Raw genomic sequence first — 18,299 nt, forward strand, 5'->3', positions numbered from 1 at the left:
GTATAGGGCGCACTTTCTCCCTTTTGTTTTTTTCACAATGGCTATAGATACTTGCCACACTTGTCAAAACGCTGCATTATGCTCGTCCAAACAAAACGCTGGTCTCCACCCAAAACACGTTTAGTTTTGACTCGGTCTGAAATTTATAGCAAGATTTGCAGTGTCGCCAACAGTGACCCATGTGCCTCAAGGCACTTCAGTGCTAACAGTGGGGCAAAAGTCCAAAGAGTTACATAGGCTGAGAAAAAGAGTAGTGATTATTGTATCACACACGTGTAGCTCATTGCAGAAAGGTCCTGTCAACCAGCTTCCCACATTTAAAAATTGAAGTCTGAGGACTGCGTCTCGGCTTACGGCCATACTACCCGAAGATCGCCCGATCTTGTCTGATCTCGGAAGCTAAGCTGGGTCTGGCCTGGTTAGTACTAGGATGGGAGACTGCCTAGGAATACCAGGTGCTGTAGGCATTTAGCGATGCTCCCAGTATAGGGCGCACTTTCTCCCTTTTGTTTTTGTCAAAATGGCTATAGATACTTGCCACACTTGTCAAAACGCTACATTATGCTCGTCCAAACAAACCGCTGGTCTCCACCCAAAACATGTTTGTTTAGTTTTGACTCGGTCTGAAATTTATAGCAAGATTTGCAGTGTCGCCAACAGTGACCCATCTGCCTCAAGGCACTTCAGTGCTAACAGGGGGGCAAAAGTCCAAAGAGTTACATAGGCTGAGAGAAAGAGCAGTGATTATTGTATCACACACGTGTAGCTAATTGCACAAAGGTCCTGTCAACCAGCTTGCCACATTTAAAAATTGAATTCTGAGGATTGCCTCTCGCCTTATGGCCATACTACCCGAAGATCGCCGATCTCGTCTGAGCTCGGAAGCTAAGCTGGGTCTGGCCTGGTTAGTACTTGGATGGGAGACTGCCTAGGAATACCAGGTGCTGTAGGCTTTTAGCGATGCTCCCAGTATAGGGCGCACTTTCTCCCTTTTGTTTCTGTCACAATGGCTATAGATACTTGCCACACTTGTCAAAACGCTACATTATGCTCGTCCAAACAAAACGCTGGTCTCCACCCAAAACATGTTTAGTTTTGACTCGGTCTGAAATTTATAGCAAGATTTGCAGTGTCGCCAACAGTGACCCATGTGCCTCAAGGCACTTCAGTGCTAACAGTGGGGCAAAAGTCCAAAGAGTTACATAGGCTGAGAAAAAGAGCAGTGATTATTGTATCACACACGTGTAGCTCATTGCAGAAAGGTCCTGTCAACCAGCTTGCCACATTTAAAAATTGAATTCTGAGGACTGCGTCTCGGCTTACGGCCATACTACCCGAAGATCGCCCGATCTCGTCTGATCTCGGAAGCTAAGCTGGGTCTGGCCTGGTTAGTACTTGGTTGGGAGACTGCCTAGGAATACCAAGTGCTGTAGGCTTTTAGCGATGCTCCCAGTATAGGGCGCACTTTCTCCCTTTTGTTTTTGTCACAATGGCTATAGATACTTGCCACACTTGTCAAAATGCTACATTATGCTCGTCCAAACAATACGCTGGTCTCCACCCGAAACAAGTTTAGTTTTGACTCGGTCTGAAATTTATAGCAAGATTTGCAGTGTCGCCAACAGTGACCCATGTGCCTCAAGGCACTTCAGTGCTAACAGTGGGGCAAAAGTCCAAAGAGTTACATAGGCTGAGAAAAAGAGTAGTGATTATTGTATCACACACGTGTAGCTCATTGCAAAAAGGTCCTGTCAACCAGCTTCCCACATTTAAAAATTGAAGTCTGAGGACTGCGTGTCGGCTTTCGGCCATACTACCCGAAGATCGCCCGATCTCGTCTGAGCTCGGAAGCTAAGCTGGGTCTGGCCTGGTTAGTACTTGGATGGGAGACTGCCTAGGAATACCAGGTGCTGTAGGCTTTTAGCGATGCTACCAGTATAGGGCGCACTTTCCCCCTTTTGTTTTTGTCACAATGGCTATAGATACTTGCCACACTTGTCAAAACGCTACATTATGCTCGTCCAAACAAAACGCTGGTCTCCACCCAAAACATGTTTAGTTTTGACTCGGTCTGAAATTTATAGCAAGATTTGCAGTGTCGCCAACAGTGACCCATGTGCCTCAAGGCACTTCAGTGCTAACAGTGGGGCAAAAGTCCAAAGAGTTACATAGGCTGAGAAAAAGAGCAGTGATTATTGTATCACACACGTGTAGCTAATTGCAGAAAGGTCCTGTCAACCAGCTTGCCACATTTAAAAATTGAATTCTGAGGACTGCCTCTCGGCTTACGGCCATACTACCCGAAGATAGCCCGATCTCGTCTGATCTCGGAAGCTAAGCTGGGTCTGGCCTGGTTAGTGCTTGAATGGGAGACTGCCTAGGAATACCAGGTGCTGTAAGCTTTTAGCGATGCTCCCAGTATAGGGCGCACTTTCTCCCTTTTGTTTCTGTCACAATGGCTATAGATACTTGCCACACTTGTCAAAACGCTACATTATGCTCGTCCAAACAAAACGCTGGTCTCCACCCAAAACATGTTTAGTTTTGACTCGGTCTGAAATTTATAGCAAGATTTGCAGTGTCGCCAACAGTGACCCATGTGCCTCAAGGCACTTCAGTGCTAACAGTGGGGCAAAAGTCCAAAGAGTTACATAGGCTGAGAAAAAGAGCAGTGATTATTGTATCACACACGTGTAGCTCATTGCAGAAAGGTCCTGTCAACCAGCTTGCCACATTTAAAAATTGAAATCTGAGGACTGCGTCTCGGCTTACGGCCATACTACCCGAAGATCGCCCGATCTCGTCTGATCTCGGAAGCTAAGCTGGGTCTGGCCTGGTTAGTACTTGGTTGGGAGACTGCCTAGGAATACCAAGTGCTGTAGGCTTTTAGCGATGCTCCCAGTATAGGGCGCACTTTCTCCCTTTTGTTTTTGTCACAATGGCTATAGATACTTGCCACACTTGTCAAAATGCTACATTATGCTCGTCCAAACAATACGCTGGTCTCCACCCGAAACAAGTTTAGTTTTGACTCGGTCTGAAATTTATAGCAAGATTTGCAGTGTCGCCAACAGTGACCCATGTGCCTCAAGGCACTTCAGTGCTAATAGTGGGGCAAAAGTCCAAAGAGTTACATAGGCTAGGAAAAAGAGTAGTGATTATTGTATCACACACGTGTAGCTCATTGTAGAAAGGTCCTGTCAACCAGCTTGCCACATTTAAAAATTGAAGTCTGAGGACTGCTTTTCGGCTTACGGCCATACTACCCGAAGATCGCCCGATCTCGTCTGAGCTCGGAAGCTCAGCTGGGTCTGGCCTGGTTAGTACTTGGATGGGAGACTGCCTAGGAATACCAGGTGCTGTAGGCTTTTAGCGATGCTCCCAGTATAGGGCGCACTTTCTCCCTTTTGTTTTTGTCACAATGGCTATAGATACTTGCCACACTTGTCAAAACGCTACGTTTATGCTTGTCCAAACAAAACACTGGTCTCCACCCAAAACATGTTTAGTTTTGACTCGGTCTGAAATTTATAGCAAGATTTGCAGTGTCGCCAACAGTGACCCATGTGCCTCAAGGCACTTCAGTGCTAACAGTGGGGCAAAAGTCCAAAGAGTTACATAGGCTGAGAAAAAGAGTAGTGATTATTGTATCACACACGTGTAGCTCATTGCAGAAAGGTCCTGTCAACCAGCTTCCCACATTTAAAAATTGAAGTCTGAGGACTGCGTCTCGGCTTACGGCCATACTACCCGAAGATCGCCCGATCTCGTCTGAGCTCGGAAGCTAAGCTGGGTCTGGCCTGGTTAGTACTTGGATGGGAGACTGCCTAGGAATACCAGGTGCTGTAGGCTTTTAGCGATGCTACCAGTATAGGGCGCACTTTCCCCCTTTTGTTTTTGTCACAATGGCTATAGATACTTGCCACACTTGTCAAAACGCTACATTATGCTCGTCCAAACAAAACGCTGGTCTCCACCCAAAACATGTTTAGTTTTGACTCGGTCTGAAATTTATAGCAAGATTTGCAGTGTCGCCAACAGTGACCCATGTGCCTCAAGGCACTTCAGTGCTAAGAGTGGGGCAAAAGTCCAAAGAGTTACATAGGCTGAGAAAAAGAGTAGTGATTATTGTATCACACACGTGTAGCTCATTGCAGAAAGGTCCTGTCAACCAGCTTCCCACATTTAAAAATTGAAGTCTGAGGACTGCGTCTCGGCTTACGGCCATACTACCCAAAGATCGCCCGATCTCGTCTGAGCTCGTAAGCTAAGCTGGGTCCTGCCTGGTTAGTACTTGGATGGGAGACTGCCTAGGAATACCAGGTGCTGTAGGCTTTTAGCGATGCTCCCAGTATAGGGCGCACTTTCTCCCTTTTGTTTTTGTCACAATGGCTATAGATACTTGCCACACTTGTCAAAACGCTACTTTTATGCTTGTCCAAACAAAACACTGGTCTCCACCCAAAAAATGTTTAGTTTTGATTCGGTCTGAAATTTATAGCAAGATTTGCAGTGTCGCCAACAGTGACCCATGTGCCTCAAGGCACTTCAGTGCTAACAGTGGGGCAAAAGTCCAAAGAGTTACATAGGCTGAGAAAAAGAGTAGTGATTATTGTATCACACACGTGTAGCTCATTGCAGAAAGGTCCTGTCAACCAGCTTGCCACATTTAAAAATTGAAGTCTGAGGACTGCGTCTCGGCTTACGGTCATACTACCCGAAGATCGCCCGATCTCGTCTGAGCTCGGATGCTAAGCTGGGTCTGGCCTGGTTAGTACTTGGATGGGAGACTGCCTAGGAATACCAGGTGCTGTAGGCTTTTAGCGATGCTCCCAGTATAGGGCGCACTTTCTCCCTTTTGTTTTTGTCACAATGGCTAGAGATACTTGCCGCACTTGTCAAAACGCTACATTATGCTCGTCCAAACAAACCGCTGGTCTCCACCCAAAACAAGTTTAGTTTTGACTCGGTCTGAAATTTATAGCAAGATTTGCAGTGTCGCCAACAGTGACCCATGTGCCTCAAGGCACTTCAGTGCTAACAGTGGGGCAAAAGTCCAAAGAGTTACATAGGCTGAGAAAAAGAGCAATGATTATTGTATCACACACGTGTAGCTCATTGCAGAAAGGTCCTGTCAACCAGCTTGCCACATTTAAAAATTGAATTCTGAGGACTGCCTCTCGGCTTATGGCCATACTACCCGAAGAACGCCCGATCTCGTCTGATCTCGGAAGCTATGCTGGGTCTGGCCTGGTTAGTACTTGGATGGGAGACTGCCTAGGAATACCAGGTGCTGTAGGCTTTTAGCGATGCTCCCAGTATAGGGCGCACTTTCTCCCTTTTGTTTTTGTCACAATGGCTATAGATACTTGCCACACTTGTCAAAACGCTACATTATGCTCGTCCAAACAAAACGCTGGTCTCCACCCAAAACAAGTTTAGTTTTGACTCGGTCTGAAATTTATAGCAAGATTTGCAGTGTCGCCAACAGTGACCCATGTGCCTCAAGGCACTTCAGTGCTAACATTGGGGCAAAAGTCCAAAGAGTTACATAGGCTGAGAAAAAGAGCAGTGATTATTGTATCACACACGTGTAGCTCATTGCAGAAAGGTCCTGTCAACCAGCTTGCCACATTTAAAAATTGAATTCTGAGGACTACCTCTCGGCTTACGGCCATACTACCCGAAGATCGCCCGATCTCGTCTGATCTCGGAAGCTAAGCTGGGTCCGGCCTGGTTAGTACTTGGTTGGGAGACTGCCTAGGAATACCAGGTGCTGTAGGGTTTTAGCGATGCTACCAGTATAGGGCGCACTTTCTCCCTTTTGTTTTTTTCACAATGGCTATAGATACTTGCCACACTTGTCAAAACGCTGCATTATGCTCGTCCAAACAAAACGCTGGTCTCCACCCAAAACACGTTTAGTTTTGACTCGGTCTGAAATTTATAGCAAGATTTGCAGTGTCGCCAACAGTGACCCATGTGCCTCAAGGCACTTCAGTGCTAACAGTGGGGCAAAAGTCCAAAGAGTTACATAGGCTGAGAAAAAGAGTAGTGATTATTGTATCACACACGTGTAGCTCATTGCAGAAAGGTCCTGTCAACCAGCTTCCCACATTTAAAAATTGAAGTCTGAGGACTGCGTCTCGGCTTACGGCCATACTACCCGAAGATCGCCCGATCTCGTCTGAGCTCGGAAGCTAAGCTGGGTCCGGCCTGGTTAGTACTTGGATGGGAGACTGCCTAGGAATACCAGGTGCTGTAGGCTTTTAGCGATGCTCCCAGTATAGGGCGCACTTTCTCTCTTTTGTTTTTGTCACAATGGCTATAGATACTTGCCACACTTGTCAAAACGCTACATTTATGCTCGTCCAAACAAAACACTGGTCTCCACCCAAAACATGTTTAGTTTTGACTCGGTCTGAAATTTATAGCAAGATTTGCAGTGTCGCCAACAGTCACCCATGTGCCTCAAGGCACTTCAGTGCTAACAGTGGGCCAAGAGTCCAAAGAGTTACATAGATTGAGAAAAAGAGCAGTGATTATTGTATCACACACGTGTAGCTCATTGCAGAAAGGTCCTGTCAACCAGCTTGCCACATTTAAAAATTGAATTCTGAGGACTGCGTCTCGGCTTACGGCCATACTACCCGAAGATCGCCCGATCTCGTCTGATCTCGGAAGCTAAGCTGGGTCTGGCCTGGTTAGTACTTGGATGGGAGACTGCCTAGGAATACCAGGTGCTGTAGGCTTTTAGCGATGCTCCCAGTATAGGGCGCACTTTCTCCCTTTTGTTTTTGTCACAATGGCTATAGATACTTGCCACACTTGTCAAAACGCTACATTATGCTCGTCCAAACAAAACGCTGTTCTCCACCCAAAACAAGTTTAGTTTTGACTCGGTCTGAAATTTATAGCAAGATTTGCAGTGTCACCAACAGTGACCCATGTGCCTCAAGGCACTTCAGTGCTAACAGTGGGGCAAAAGTCCAAAGAGTTACATAGGCTGAGAAAAAGAGCAGTGATTATTGTATCACACACGTGTAGCTCATTGCAGAAAGGTCCTGTCAACCAGCTTGCCACATCTAAAAATTGAATTCTGAGGACTGCCTCTCGGCTTACGGCCATACTACCCGAAGATCGCCCGATCTCGTCTGATCTCGGAAGCTAAGCTGGGTCTGGCCTGGTTAGTACTTGGTTGGGAGACTCCCTAGGAATACCAAGTGCTGTAGGCTTTTAGCGATGCCCCCAGTATAGGGCGCACTTTCTCCCTTTTGTTTTTCTCACAATGGCTATAGATACTTGCCACACTTGTCAAAACGCTACATTATGCTCGTCCAAACAAAACGCTGGTCTCCACCCAAAACAAGTTTAGTTTTGACTCGGTCTGAAATTTATAGCAAGATTTGCAGTGTCGCCAACAGTGACCCATGTGCCTCAAGGCACTTCAGTGCTAACAGTGGGGCAAAAGTCCAAAGAGTTACATAGGCTGAGAAAAAGAGCAGTGATTATTGTATCACACACGTGTAGCTCATTGCAGAAAGGTCCTGTCAACCAGCTTGCCACATTTAAAAATTGAATTCTGAGGACTGCCTCTCGGCTTATGGCCATACTACCCGAAGAACGCCCGATCTCGTCTGATCTCGGAAGCTATGCTGGGTCTGGCCTGGTTAGTACTTGGATGGGAGACTGCCTAGGAATACCAGGTGCTGTAGGCTTTTAGCGATGCTCCCAGTATAGGGCGCACTTTCTCCCTTTTGTTTTTGTCACAATGGCTATAGATACTTGCCACACTTGTCAAAACGCTACATTATGCTCGTCCAAACAAAACGCTGGTCTCCACCCAAAACAAGTTTAGTTTTGACTCGGTCTGAAATTTATAGCAAGATTTGCAGTGTCGCCAACAGTGACCCATGTGCCTCAAGGCACTTCAGTGCTAACATTGGGGCAAAAGTCCAAAGAGTTACATAGGCTGAGAAAAAGAGCAGTGATTATTGTATCACACACGTGTAGCTCATTGCAGAAAGGTCCTGTCAACCAGCTTGCCACATTTAAAAATTGAATTCTGAGGACTACCTCTCGGCTTATGGCCATACTGCCCGAAGATCGCCCGATCTCGTCTGATCTCGGAAGCTAAGCTGGGTCTGGCCTGGTTAGTACTTGGATGGGAGACTGCCTAGGAATACCAGGTGCTGTCGGCTTTTAGTGATGCTCCCAGTATAGGGCGCACTTTCTCCCTTTTGTTTTTGTCACAATGGCTATAGATACTTGCCACACTTGTCAAAACGCTACATTACGCTCGTCCAAACAAAACGCTGTTCTCCACCCAAAACAAGTTTAGTTTTGACTCGGTCTGAATTTTATAGCAAGATTTGCAGTGTCGCCAACAGTGACCCATGTGCCTCAAGGCACTTCAGTGCTAACAGTGGGGCAAAAGTCCAAAGAGTTACATAGATTGAGAAAAAGAGCAGTGATTATTGTATCACACACGTGTAGCTCATTGCAGAAAGGTCCTGTCAACCAGCTTGCCACATTCAAAAATTGAATTCTGAGGACTGCCTCTCGGCTTACGGCCATACTACCCGAAGATCCCCTGATCTCGTCTGATCTCGGAAGCTAAGCTGGGTCCGGCCTGGTTAGTACTTGGATGGGAGACTGCCTAGGAATACCAGGTGCTGTAGGCTTTTAACGATGCTCCCAGTATAGGGCACACTTTCTCCCTTTTGTTTTTGTCACAATGGCTATAGATACTTGCCACACTTGTCAAAACGCTACATTATGCTCGTCCAAACAAAACGCTGGTCTCCACCCAAAACAAGTTTAGTTTTGACTCGGTCTGAAATTTATAGCAAGATTTGCAGTGTCGCCAACAGTGACCCATGTGCCTCAAGGCACTTCAGTGCTAACATTGGGGCAAAAGTCCAAAGAGTTACATAGGCTGAGAAAAAGAGCAGTGATTATTGTATCACACACGTGTAGCTCATTGCAGAAAGGTCCTGTCAACCAGCTTGCCACATTTAAAAGTTGACTTCTGAGGACTGCCTCTCGGCTTACGGCCATACTGCCCGAAGATCGCCCGATCTCGTCTGATCTCGGAAGCTAAGCTGGGTCTGGCCTGGTTAGTACTTGGTTGGGAGACTGCCTAGGAATACCAAGTGTTGTAGGCTTTTAGCGATGCCCCCAGTATAGGGCGCACTTTCTCCCTTTTGTTTTTCTCACAATGGCTATAGATACTTGCCACACTTGTCAAAACGCTACATTATGCTCGTCCAAACAAAACGCTGGTCTCCACCCAAAACATGTTTAGTTTTGACTCGGTCTGAAATTTATAGCAAGATTTGCAGTGTCGCCAACAGTGACCCATGTGCCTCAAGGCACTTCAGTGCTAACAGTGGGGCAAAAGTCCAAAGAGTTACATAGATTGAGAAAAAGAGCAGTGATTATTGTATCACACACGTGTAGCTCATTGCAGAAAGGTCCTGTCAACCAGCTTGCCACATTTAAAAGTTGACTTCTGAGGACTGCCTCTCGGCTTACGGCCATACTGCCCGAAGATCGCCCGATCTCGTCTGATCTCGGAAGCTAAGCTGGGTCTGGCCTGGTTAGTACTTGGTTGGGAGACTGCCTAGGAATACCAAGTGTTGTAGGCTTTTAGCGATGCCCCCAGTATAGGGCGCACTTTCTCCCTTTTGTTTTTCTCACAATGGCTATAGATACTTGCCACACTTGTCAAAACGCTACATTACGCTCGTCCAAACAAAACGCTGTTCTCCACCCAAAACAAGTTTAGTTTTGACTCGGTCTGAATTTTATAGCAAGATTTGCAGTGTCGCCAACAGTGACCCATGTGCCTCAAGGCACTTCAGTGCTAACAGTGGGGCAAAAGTCCAAAGAGTTACATAGGCTGAGAAAAAGAGCAGTGATTATTGTATCACACACGTGTAGCTCATTGCAGAAAGGTCCTGTCAACCAGCTTGCCACATTCAAAAATTGAATTCTGAGGACTGCCTCTCGGCTTACAGCCATACTACCCGAAGATCCTCCGATCTCGTTTGATCTCGGAAGCTAAACTGGGTCTGGCCTGGTTAGTACTTGGATGGGAGACTGCCTAGGAATACCAGGTGCTGTAGGCTTTTAGCGATGCTCCCAGTATAGGGCGCACTTTCTCCCTTTTGTTTTTGTCACAATGCCTCTAGATACTTGCCACACTTGTCAAAACGTTACGTTTATGCTCGTCCAAACAAAACACTGGTCTCCACCCAAAACATGTTTAGTTTTGACTCGGTCTGAAATTTATAGCAAGATTTGCAGTGTCGCCAACAGTCACCCATGTGCCTCAAGGCACTTCAGTGCTAACAGTGGGGCAAAAGTCCAAAGAGTTACATAGGCTGAGAAAAAGAGCAGTGATTATTGTATCACACACGTGTAGCTCATTGCAGAAAGGTCCTGTCAACCAGCTTGCCACATTTAAAAATTGAATTCTGAGGACCGCGTCTCGGCTTACGGCCATACTACCCGAAGATCGCCCGATCTCGTCTGATCTCGGAAGCTAAACTGGGTCTGGCCTGGTTAGTACTTGGATGGGAGACTGCCTAGGAATACCAGGTGCTGTAGGCTTTTAGCGATGCTCCCAGTATAGGGCGCACTTTCTCCCTTTTGTTTTTGTCACAATGGCTATAGATACTTGCCACACTTGTCAAAACGCTACATTATGCTCGTCCAAACAAAACGCTGGTCTCCACCCAAAACAAGTTTAGTTTTGACTCGGTCTGAAATTTATAGCAAGATTTGCAGTGTCGCCAACAGTGACCCATGTGCCTCAAGGCACTTCAGTGCTAACAGTGGGGCAAAAGTCCAAAGAGTTACATAGGCTGAGAAAAAGAGCAGTGATTATTGTATCACACACGTGTAGCTCATTGCAGAAAGGTCCTGTCAACCAGCTTGCCACATTTAAAAATTTAATTCTGAGGACTGCCTCTCGGCTTACGGCCTTACTACCCGAAGATCGCCCGATCTCGTCTGATCTCGGAAGCTAAGCTGGGTCTGGCCTGGTTAGTACTTGGATGGGAGACTGCCTAGGAATACCAGGTGCTGTAGGCTTTTAGCGATGCTCCCAGTATAGGGCGCACTTTCTCCCTTTTGTTTTTGTCACAATGGCTATAGATACTTGCCACACTTGTCAAAACGCTACATTATGCTCGTCCAAACAAAACGCTAGTCTCCACCCAAAACATGTTTAGTTTTGACTCGGTCTGAAATTTATAGCAAGATTTGCAGTGACCCATGTGCCTCAAGGCACTTCAGTGCTAACAGTGGGGCAAAAGTCCAAAGAGTTACATAGGCTGAGAAAAAGAGCAGTGATTATTGTATCACACACGTGTAGCTCATTGCAGAAAGTTCCTGTCAACCAGCTTGCCACATTTAAAAATTGGATTCTGAGGACTGCCTCTCGGCTTACGGCCATACTACCCGAAGATCGCCCGATCTCGTCTGATCTCGGAAGCTAAGCTGGGTCTGGACTGGTTAGTACTTGGTTGGGAGACTGCCTAGGAATACCAGGTGCTATAGGCTTTTAGCGATGCTCCCAGTATAGGGCGCACTTTCTCCCTTTTGTTTTTGTCACAATGGCTATTGATACTTGCCACACTTGTCAAAACGCTACATTATGCACGTCCAAACAAAAAGCTGGTCTCCACCCAAAACAAGTTTAGTTTTGACTCGGTCTGAAATTTATAGCAAGATTTGCAGTGTCGCCAACAGTGACCCATGTGCCTCAAGGCACTTCAGTGCTAACAGTGGGGCAAAAGTCTAAAGAGTTACATAAGCTGAGAAAAGAGCAGTGATTATTGTATCACACACGTGTAGCTCAATGCAGAAAGGTCCTGTCAACCAGCTTGCCACATTTAAAAATTTAATTCTGAGGCCTGCCTCTCGGCTTACGGCCATGTTTTGGTCTCCACCCAAAACATGTTTGTTTAGTTTTGACTCGGTCTGAAATTTATAGCAAGATTTGCAGTGTCGCCAACAGTGACCCATGTGCCTCAAGGCACTTCAGTGCTAACAGTGGGGCAAAAGTCCAAAGAGTTACATAGGCTGAGAAAAAGAGCAGTGATTATTGTATCACACACGTGTAGCTCATTGCAGAAAGGTCCTGTCAACCAGCTTGCCACATTTAAAAGTTGAATTCTGAGGACTGCCTCTCGGCTTACGGCCATACTACCCGAAGATCGCCCGATCTCGTCTGATCTCGGAAGCTAAGCTGGGTCCGGCCTGGTTAGTACTTGGATGGGAGACTGCCTAGGAATACCAGGTGCTGTAGGCTTTTAGCGATGCTCCCAGTATAGGGCGCACTTTCTCCCTTTTGTTTTTGTCACAATGGCTATAGATACTTGCCACACTTGTCAAAACGCTACATTATGCCCGTCCAAACAAAACGCTGGTCTCCACCCAAAACATGTTTAGTTTTGACTCGGTCTGAATTTTATAGCAAGATTTGCAGTGTCGCCAACAGTGACCCATGTGCCTCAAGGCACTTCAGTGCTAACAGTGGGGCAAAAGTCCAAAGAGTTACATAGGCTGAGAAAAAGAGCAGTGATTATTGTATCACACACGTGTAGCTCATTGCAGAAAGGTCCTGTCAACCAGCTTGCCACATTTAAAAGTTGAATTCTGAGGACTGCCTCTCGGCTTACGGCCATACTACCCGAAGATCGCCCGATCTCGTCTGATCTCGGAAGCTAAGCTGGGTCTGGCCTGGTTAGTACTTGGATGGGAGACTGCCTAGGAATACCAGGTGCTGTAGGCTTTTAGCGATGCTCCCAGTATAGGGCGCACTTTCTCCCTTTTGTTTTTGTCACAATGGCTATAGATACTTGCCACACTTGTCAAAACGCTACATTATGCTCGTCCAAACAAAACGCTGGTCTCCACCCAAAACATGTTTAGTTTTGACTCGGTCTGAAATTTATAGCAAGATTTGCAGTGTCGCCAACAGTCACCCATGTGCCTCAAGGCACTTCAGTGCTAACAGTGGGGCAAAAGTCCAAAGAGTTACATAGGCTGAGAAAAAGAGCAGTGATTATTGTATCACACACGTGTAGCTCATTGCAGAAAGGTCCTGTCAACCAGCTTGCCACATTCAAAAATTGAATTCTGAGGACTGCCTCTCGGCTTACGGCCATACTACCCGAAGATCCCCCGATCTCGGAAGCTAAGCTGGGTCCGGCCTGGTTAGTACTTGGATGGGAGACTGCCTAGGAATACCAGGTGCTGTAGGCTTTTAGCGATGCCCCCAGTATAGGGCGCACTTTCTCCCTTTTGTTTTTGTCACAATGGCTCTAGATACTTGCCACACTTGTCAAAACGTTACGTTTATGCTCGTCCAAACAAAACACTGGTCTCCACCCAAAACATGTTTAGTTTTGACTCGGTCTGAAATTTATAGCAAGATTTGCAGTGTCGCCAACAGTCACCCATGTGCCTCAAGGCACTTCAGTGCTAACAGTGGGCCAAGAGTCCAAAGAGTTACATAGGCTGAGAAAAAGAGCAGTGATTATTGTATCACACACGTGTAGCTCATTGCAGAAAGGTCCTGTCAACCAGCTTGCCACATTTAAAAGTTGAATTCTGAGGACTGCCTCTCGGCTTACGGCCATACTACCCAAAGATCGCCCGATCTCGTCTGATCTCGGAAGCTAAGCTGGGTCTGGCCTGGTTAGTACTTGGATGGGAGACTGCCTAGGAATACCAGGTGCTGTAGGCTTTTAGCGATGCTCCCAGTATAGGGCGCACTTTCTCCCTTTTGTTTTTGTCACAATGGCTATAGATACTTGCCACACTTGTCAAAACGCTACATTATGCTCGTCCAAACAAAACGCTGGTCTCCACCCAAAACAAGTTTAGTTTTGACTCGGTCTGAAATTTATAGCAAGATTTGCAGTGTCGCCAACAGTGACCCATGTGCCTCAAGGCACTTCAGTGCTAACAGTGGGGCAAAAGTCCAAAGAGTTACATAAGCTGAGAAAAGAGCAGTGATTATTGTATCACACACGTGTAGCTCAATGCAGAAAGGGCCTGTCAACCAGCTTGCCACATTTAAAAATTTAATTCTGAGGCCTGCCTCTCGGCTTACGGCCATACTACCCGAAGATCGCCCGATCTCGTCTGATCTCGGAAGCTAAGCTGGGTCTGGCCTGGTTAGTACTTGGTTGGGAGACTGCCTAGGAATACCAGGTGCTGTAGGCTTTTAGCGATGCTACCAGTATAGGGCGCACTTTCTCCCTTTTGTTTTTTTCACAATGGCTATAGATACTTGCCACACTTGTCAAAACGCTACATTATGCTCGCCCAAACAAACCGCTGGTCTCCACCCAAAACATGTTTGTTTAGTTTTGACTCGGTCTGAAATTTATAGCAAGATTTGCAGTGTCGCCAACAGTCACCCATGTGCCTCAAGGCACTTCAGTGCTAACAGTGGGGCAAAAGTCCAAAGAGTTACATAGGCTGAGAAAAAGAGCAGTGATTATTGTATCACACACGTGTAGCTCATTGCAGAAAGTTCCTGTCAAACAGCTTGCCACATTTAAAAATTGAATTCTGAGGACTGCCTCTCGGCTTACGGCCATACTACCCGAAGATCGCCCGATCTAGTCTGATCTCGGAAGCTAAGCTGGGTCTGGCCTGGTTAGTACTTGGATGGGAGACTGCCTAGGAATACCAGGTGCTGTAGGCTTTTAGCGATGCTCCCAGTATAGGGCGCACTTTCTCCCTTTTGTTTTTGTCACAATGGCTATAGATACTTGCCACACTTGTCAAAACGCTACATTATGCTCGTCCAAACAAAACGCTGGTCTCCACCCAAAACATGTTTAGTTTTGACTCGGTCTGAAATTTATAGCAAGATTTGCAGTGTCGCCAACAGTGACCCATGTGCCTCAAGGCACTTCAGTGCTAACAGTGGGGCAAAAGTCCAAAGAGTTACATAGGCTGAGAAAAAGAGCAGTGATTATTGTATCACACACGTGTAGCTCATTGCAGAAAGGTCCTGTCAACCAGCTTGCCACATTTAAAAATTGAATTCTGAGGATTGCCTCTCGGCTTACGGCCATACTACCCGAAGATCGCCCGATCTCGTCTGATCTCGGAAGCTAAGCTGGGTCTGGCCTGGTTATTACTTGGATGGGAGACTGCCTAGGAATACCAGGTGCTTTAGGCTTTTAGCGATGCTCCCAGTATAGGGCGCACTTTCTCCCTTTTGTTTTTGTCACAATGGCTATAGATACTTGCCACACTTGTCAAAACGCTACATTATGCTCGTCCAAACAAAACGCTGGTCTCCACCCAAAACATGTTTTGTTTTGACTCGGTCTGAAATTTATAGCAAGATTTGCAGTGTCGCCAATAGTGACCCATGTGCCTCAAGGCACTTCAGTGCTAACAGTGGGGCAAAAGTCGTAAGAGTTACATAGGCTGAGAAAAAGAGCAGTGATTATTGTATCACACACGTGTAACTCATTGCAGAAAGGTCCTGTCAACCAGCTTGCCACATTTAAAAATTGAATTCTGAGGACTACCTCTCGGCTTACGGCCATACTACCCGAAGATCGCCCGATCTCGTCTGATCTCGGAAGCTAAGCTGGGTCTGGCCTGGTTAGTACTTGGTTGGGAGACTCCCTAGGAATACTGGTGCTGTAGGCTTTTAGCGATGCTACCAGTATAGGGCGCACTTTCTCCCTTTTGTTTTTTTCACAATGGCTATAGATATTTGCCACACTTGTCAAAACGCTACATTATGCTCGTCCAAACAAACCGCTGGTCTCCACCCAAAACATGTTTGTTTAGTTTTGACTCGGTCTGAAATTTATAGCAAGATTTGCAGTGTCGCCAACAGTGACCCATGTGCCTCAAGGCACTTCAGTGCTAACATTGGGGCAAAAGTCCAAAGAGTTACATAGGCTGAGAAAAAGAGCAGTGATTATTGTATCACACACGTGTAGCTCATTGCAGAAAGGTCCTGTCAACCAGCTTGCCACATTTAAAAATTGAATTCTGAGGACAGCCTCTCGGCTTACGGCCATACTGCCCGAAGCTCGCCCGATCTCGTCTGATCTCGGAAGCTAAGCTGGGTCTGGCCTGGTTATTACTTGGATGGGAGACTGCCTAGGAATACCAGGTGCTTTAGGCTTTTAGCGATGCTCCCGGTATAGGGCGCACTTTCTCCCTTTTGTTTTTGTCACAATGACTATAGATACTTGCCACACTTGTCAAAACGCTACATTATGCTCGTCCAAACAAAACGCTGGTCTCCACCCAAAACATGTTTAGTTTTGACTCGGTCTGAAATTTATAGCAAGATTTGCAGTGTCGCCAACAGTGACCCATGTGCCTCAAGGCACTTCAGTGCTAACAGTGGGGCAAAAGTCCAAAGAGTTACATAGGCTGAGAAAAAGAGCAGTGATTATTGTATCACACACGTGTAGCTCATTGCAAAAAGGTCCTGTCAACCAGCTTGCCACATTTAAAAATTGAATTCTGAGGATTGCCTCTCGGCTTACGGCCATACTACCCGAAGATCGCCCGATCTCGTCTGATCTCGGAAGCTAAGCTGGGTCTGGCCTGGTTATTACTTGGATGGGAGACTGCCTAGGAATACCAGGTGCTTTAGGCTTTTAGCGATGCTCCCAGTATAGGGCGCACTTTCTCCCTTTTGTTTTTGTCACAATGGCTATAGATACTTGCCACACTTGTCAAAACGCTACATTATGCTCGTCCAAACAAAACGCTGGTCTCCACCCAAAACATGTTTTGTTTTGACTCGGTCTGAAATTTATAGCAAGATTTGCAGTGTCGCCAATAGTGACCCATGTGCCTCAAGGCACTTCAGTGCTAACAGTGGGGCAAAAGTCGTAAGAGTTACATAGGCTGAGAAAAAGAGCAGTGATTATTGTATCACACACGTGTAACTCATTGCAGAAAGGTCCTGTCAACCAGCTTGCCACATTTAAAAATTGAATTCTGAGGACTACCTCTCGGCTTACGGCCATACTACCCGAAGATCGCCCGATCTCGTCTGATCTCGGAAGCTAAGCTGGGTCTGGCCTGGTTAGTACTTGGTTGGGAGACTCCCTAGGAATACTGGTGCTGTAGGCTTTTAGCGATGCTACCAGTATAGGGCGCACTTTCTCCCTTTTGTTTTTTTCACAATGGCTATAGATATTTGCCACACTTGTCAAAACGCTACATTATGCTCGTCCAAACAAACCGCTGGTCTCCACCCAAAACATGTTTGTTTAGTTTTGACTCGGTCTGAAATTTATAGCAAGATTTGCAGTGTCGCCAACAGTGACCCATGTGCCTCAAGGCACTTCAGTGCTAACATTGGGGCAAAAGTCCAAAGAGTTACATAGGCTGAGAAAAAGAGCAGTGATTATTGTATCACACACGTGTAGCTCATTGCAGAAAGGTCCTGTCAACCAGCTTGCCACATTTAAAAATTGAATTCTGAGGACAGCCTCTCGGCTTACGGCCATACTGCCCGAAGCTCGCCTGATCTCGTCTGATCTCGGAAGCTAAGCTGGGTCTGGCCTGGTTACTACTTGGATGGGAGACTGCCTAGGAATACCAGGTGCTGTAGGCTTTTAGCGATGCTCCCAGTATAGGGCGCACTTTCTCCCTTTTGTTTTTGTCACAATGGCTATAGATACTTGCCACACTTGTCAAAACGCTACATTATGCTCGTCCAAACAAAACGCTGTTCTCCACCCAAAACAAGTTTAGTTTTGACTCGGTCTGAAATTTATAGCAAGATTTGCAGTGTCGCCAACAGTGACCCATGTGCCTCAAGGCAATTCAGTGCTAACAGTGGGGCAAAAGTCCAAAGAGTTACATAGGCTGAGAAAAAGAGCAGTGATTATTGTATCACACACGTGTAGCTCATTGCAGAAAGGTCCTGTCAACCAGCTTGCCACATTTAAAAATTGAATTCTGAGGATTGCCTCTCGGCTTACGGCCATACTACCCGAAGATCGCCCGATCTCGTCTGATCTCGGAAGCTAAGCTGGGTCTGGCCTGGTTAGTACTTGGATGGGAGACTGCCTAGGAATACCAGGTGCTGTAGGCTTTTAGCGATGCTCCCATTATAGGGCGCACTTTCTCCCTTTTGTTTTTGTCACAATGGCTATAGATACTTGCCACACTTGTCAAAACGCTACATTATGCTCGTCCAAACAAAACGCTGGTCTCCACCCAAAACATGTTTAGTTTTGACTCGGTCTGAAATTTATAGCAAGATTTGCAGTGTC

General features: G+C 46.4%; 1 non-coding gene and 36 pseudogenes across 1 annotated transcript; all 37 read left to right on the forward strand.

Moving 5' to 3' along the window:
* Positions 1-348: 348 nt before the first annotated feature.
* LOC133565979 (5S ribosomal RNA) lies at positions 349-467 on the forward strand (annotated as a pseudogene).
* A 368-nt stretch (positions 468-835) lies between these two features.
* On the forward strand, positions 836-953 carry LOC133567357 (5S ribosomal RNA; annotated as a pseudogene).
* Positions 954-1,317: 364 nt separating this feature from the next.
* Positions 1,318-1,436, forward strand: LOC133566479 (5S ribosomal RNA; annotated as a pseudogene).
* A 364-nt stretch (positions 1,437-1,800) lies between these two features.
* Positions 1,801-1,919, forward strand: LOC133566172 (5S ribosomal RNA; annotated as a pseudogene).
* Positions 1,920-2,283: 364 nt separating this feature from the next.
* Positions 2,284-2,402, forward strand: LOC133567004 (5S ribosomal RNA; annotated as a pseudogene).
* A 364-nt stretch (positions 2,403-2,766) lies between these two features.
* Positions 2,767-2,885, forward strand: LOC133566480 (5S ribosomal RNA; annotated as a pseudogene).
* Positions 2,886-3,249: 364 nt separating this feature from the next.
* LOC133566609 (5S ribosomal RNA) lies at positions 3,250-3,368 on the forward strand (annotated as a pseudogene).
* A 365-nt stretch (positions 3,369-3,733) lies between these two features.
* On the forward strand, positions 3,734-3,852 carry LOC133565373 (5S ribosomal RNA; annotated as a pseudogene).
* Positions 3,853-4,216: 364 nt separating this feature from the next.
* On the forward strand, positions 4,217-4,335 carry LOC133567202 (5S ribosomal RNA; annotated as a pseudogene).
* Positions 4,336-4,700: 365 nt separating this feature from the next.
* On the forward strand, positions 4,701-4,819 carry LOC133566496 (5S ribosomal RNA; annotated as a pseudogene).
* A 364-nt stretch (positions 4,820-5,183) lies between these two features.
* On the forward strand, positions 5,184-5,302 carry LOC133566153 (5S ribosomal RNA; annotated as a pseudogene).
* A 364-nt stretch (positions 5,303-5,666) lies between these two features.
* Positions 5,667-5,785, forward strand: LOC133566560 (5S ribosomal RNA; annotated as a pseudogene).
* A 364-nt stretch (positions 5,786-6,149) lies between these two features.
* LOC133565670 (5S ribosomal RNA) lies at positions 6,150-6,268 on the forward strand (annotated as a pseudogene).
* A 365-nt stretch (positions 6,269-6,633) lies between these two features.
* On the forward strand, positions 6,634-6,752 carry LOC133567647 (5S ribosomal RNA; annotated as a pseudogene).
* Positions 6,753-7,116: 364 nt separating this feature from the next.
* LOC133566485 (5S ribosomal RNA) lies at positions 7,117-7,235 on the forward strand (annotated as a pseudogene).
* Positions 7,236-7,599: 364 nt separating this feature from the next.
* Positions 7,600-7,718, forward strand: LOC133566156 (5S ribosomal RNA; annotated as a pseudogene).
* Positions 7,719-8,082: 364 nt separating this feature from the next.
* LOC133566236 (5S ribosomal RNA) lies at positions 8,083-8,201 on the forward strand (annotated as a pseudogene).
* Positions 8,202-8,565: 364 nt separating this feature from the next.
* LOC133566146 (5S ribosomal RNA) lies at positions 8,566-8,684 on the forward strand (annotated as a pseudogene).
* A 364-nt stretch (positions 8,685-9,048) lies between these two features.
* On the forward strand, positions 9,049-9,167 carry LOC133566972 (5S ribosomal RNA; annotated as a pseudogene).
* A 364-nt stretch (positions 9,168-9,531) lies between these two features.
* LOC133566973 (5S ribosomal RNA) lies at positions 9,532-9,650 on the forward strand (annotated as a pseudogene).
* Positions 9,651-10,014: 364 nt separating this feature from the next.
* LOC133566791 (5S ribosomal RNA) lies at positions 10,015-10,133 on the forward strand (annotated as a pseudogene).
* A 365-nt stretch (positions 10,134-10,498) lies between these two features.
* Positions 10,499-10,617, forward strand: LOC133565322 (5S ribosomal RNA; annotated as a pseudogene).
* A 364-nt stretch (positions 10,618-10,981) lies between these two features.
* LOC133565747 (5S ribosomal RNA) lies at positions 10,982-11,100 on the forward strand (annotated as a pseudogene).
* Positions 11,101-11,452: 352 nt separating this feature from the next.
* On the forward strand, positions 11,453-11,571 carry LOC133567226 (5S ribosomal RNA; annotated as a pseudogene).
* A 632-nt stretch (positions 11,572-12,203) lies between these two features.
* LOC133565081 (5S ribosomal RNA) lies at positions 12,204-12,322 on the forward strand (annotated as a pseudogene).
* Positions 12,323-12,686: 364 nt separating this feature from the next.
* Positions 12,687-12,805, forward strand: LOC133567650 (5S ribosomal RNA; annotated as a pseudogene).
* Positions 12,806-13,169: 364 nt separating this feature from the next.
* Positions 13,170-13,278, forward strand: LOC133567414 (5S ribosomal RNA; annotated as a pseudogene).
* Positions 13,279-13,643: 365 nt separating this feature from the next.
* Positions 13,644-13,762, forward strand: LOC133567673 (5S ribosomal RNA). Its single transcript, XR_009809467.1, has one exon. It is a non-coding gene; the product is annotated as a 5S ribosomal RNA (ribosomal RNA).
* Positions 13,763-14,125: 363 nt separating this feature from the next.
* Positions 14,126-14,244, forward strand: LOC133565272 (5S ribosomal RNA; annotated as a pseudogene).
* Positions 14,245-14,612: 368 nt separating this feature from the next.
* Positions 14,613-14,731, forward strand: LOC133566178 (5S ribosomal RNA; annotated as a pseudogene).
* Positions 14,732-15,095: 364 nt separating this feature from the next.
* Positions 15,096-15,214, forward strand: LOC133567143 (5S ribosomal RNA; annotated as a pseudogene).
* Positions 15,215-15,578: 364 nt separating this feature from the next.
* Positions 15,579-15,696, forward strand: LOC133566395 (5S ribosomal RNA; annotated as a pseudogene).
* Positions 15,697-16,064: 368 nt separating this feature from the next.
* LOC133567236 (5S ribosomal RNA) lies at positions 16,065-16,183 on the forward strand (annotated as a pseudogene).
* Positions 16,184-16,547: 364 nt separating this feature from the next.
* Positions 16,548-16,666, forward strand: LOC133567144 (5S ribosomal RNA; annotated as a pseudogene).
* Positions 16,667-17,030: 364 nt separating this feature from the next.
* On the forward strand, positions 17,031-17,148 carry LOC133566396 (5S ribosomal RNA; annotated as a pseudogene).
* A 368-nt stretch (positions 17,149-17,516) lies between these two features.
* LOC133566947 (5S ribosomal RNA) lies at positions 17,517-17,635 on the forward strand (annotated as a pseudogene).
* Positions 17,636-17,999: 364 nt separating this feature from the next.
* On the forward strand, positions 18,000-18,118 carry LOC133567651 (5S ribosomal RNA; annotated as a pseudogene).
* The last annotated feature ends 181 nt before the right edge of the window (positions 18,119-18,299 follow it).

Source organism: Nerophis ophidion, linkage group LG13, assembly GCF_033978795.1.
Source record: "Nerophis ophidion isolate RoL-2023_Sa linkage group LG13, RoL_Noph_v1.0, whole genome shotgun sequence".
NCBI classification, from domain to species: Eukaryota; Metazoa; Chordata; class Actinopteri; order Syngnathiformes; family Syngnathidae; genus Nerophis; species Nerophis ophidion.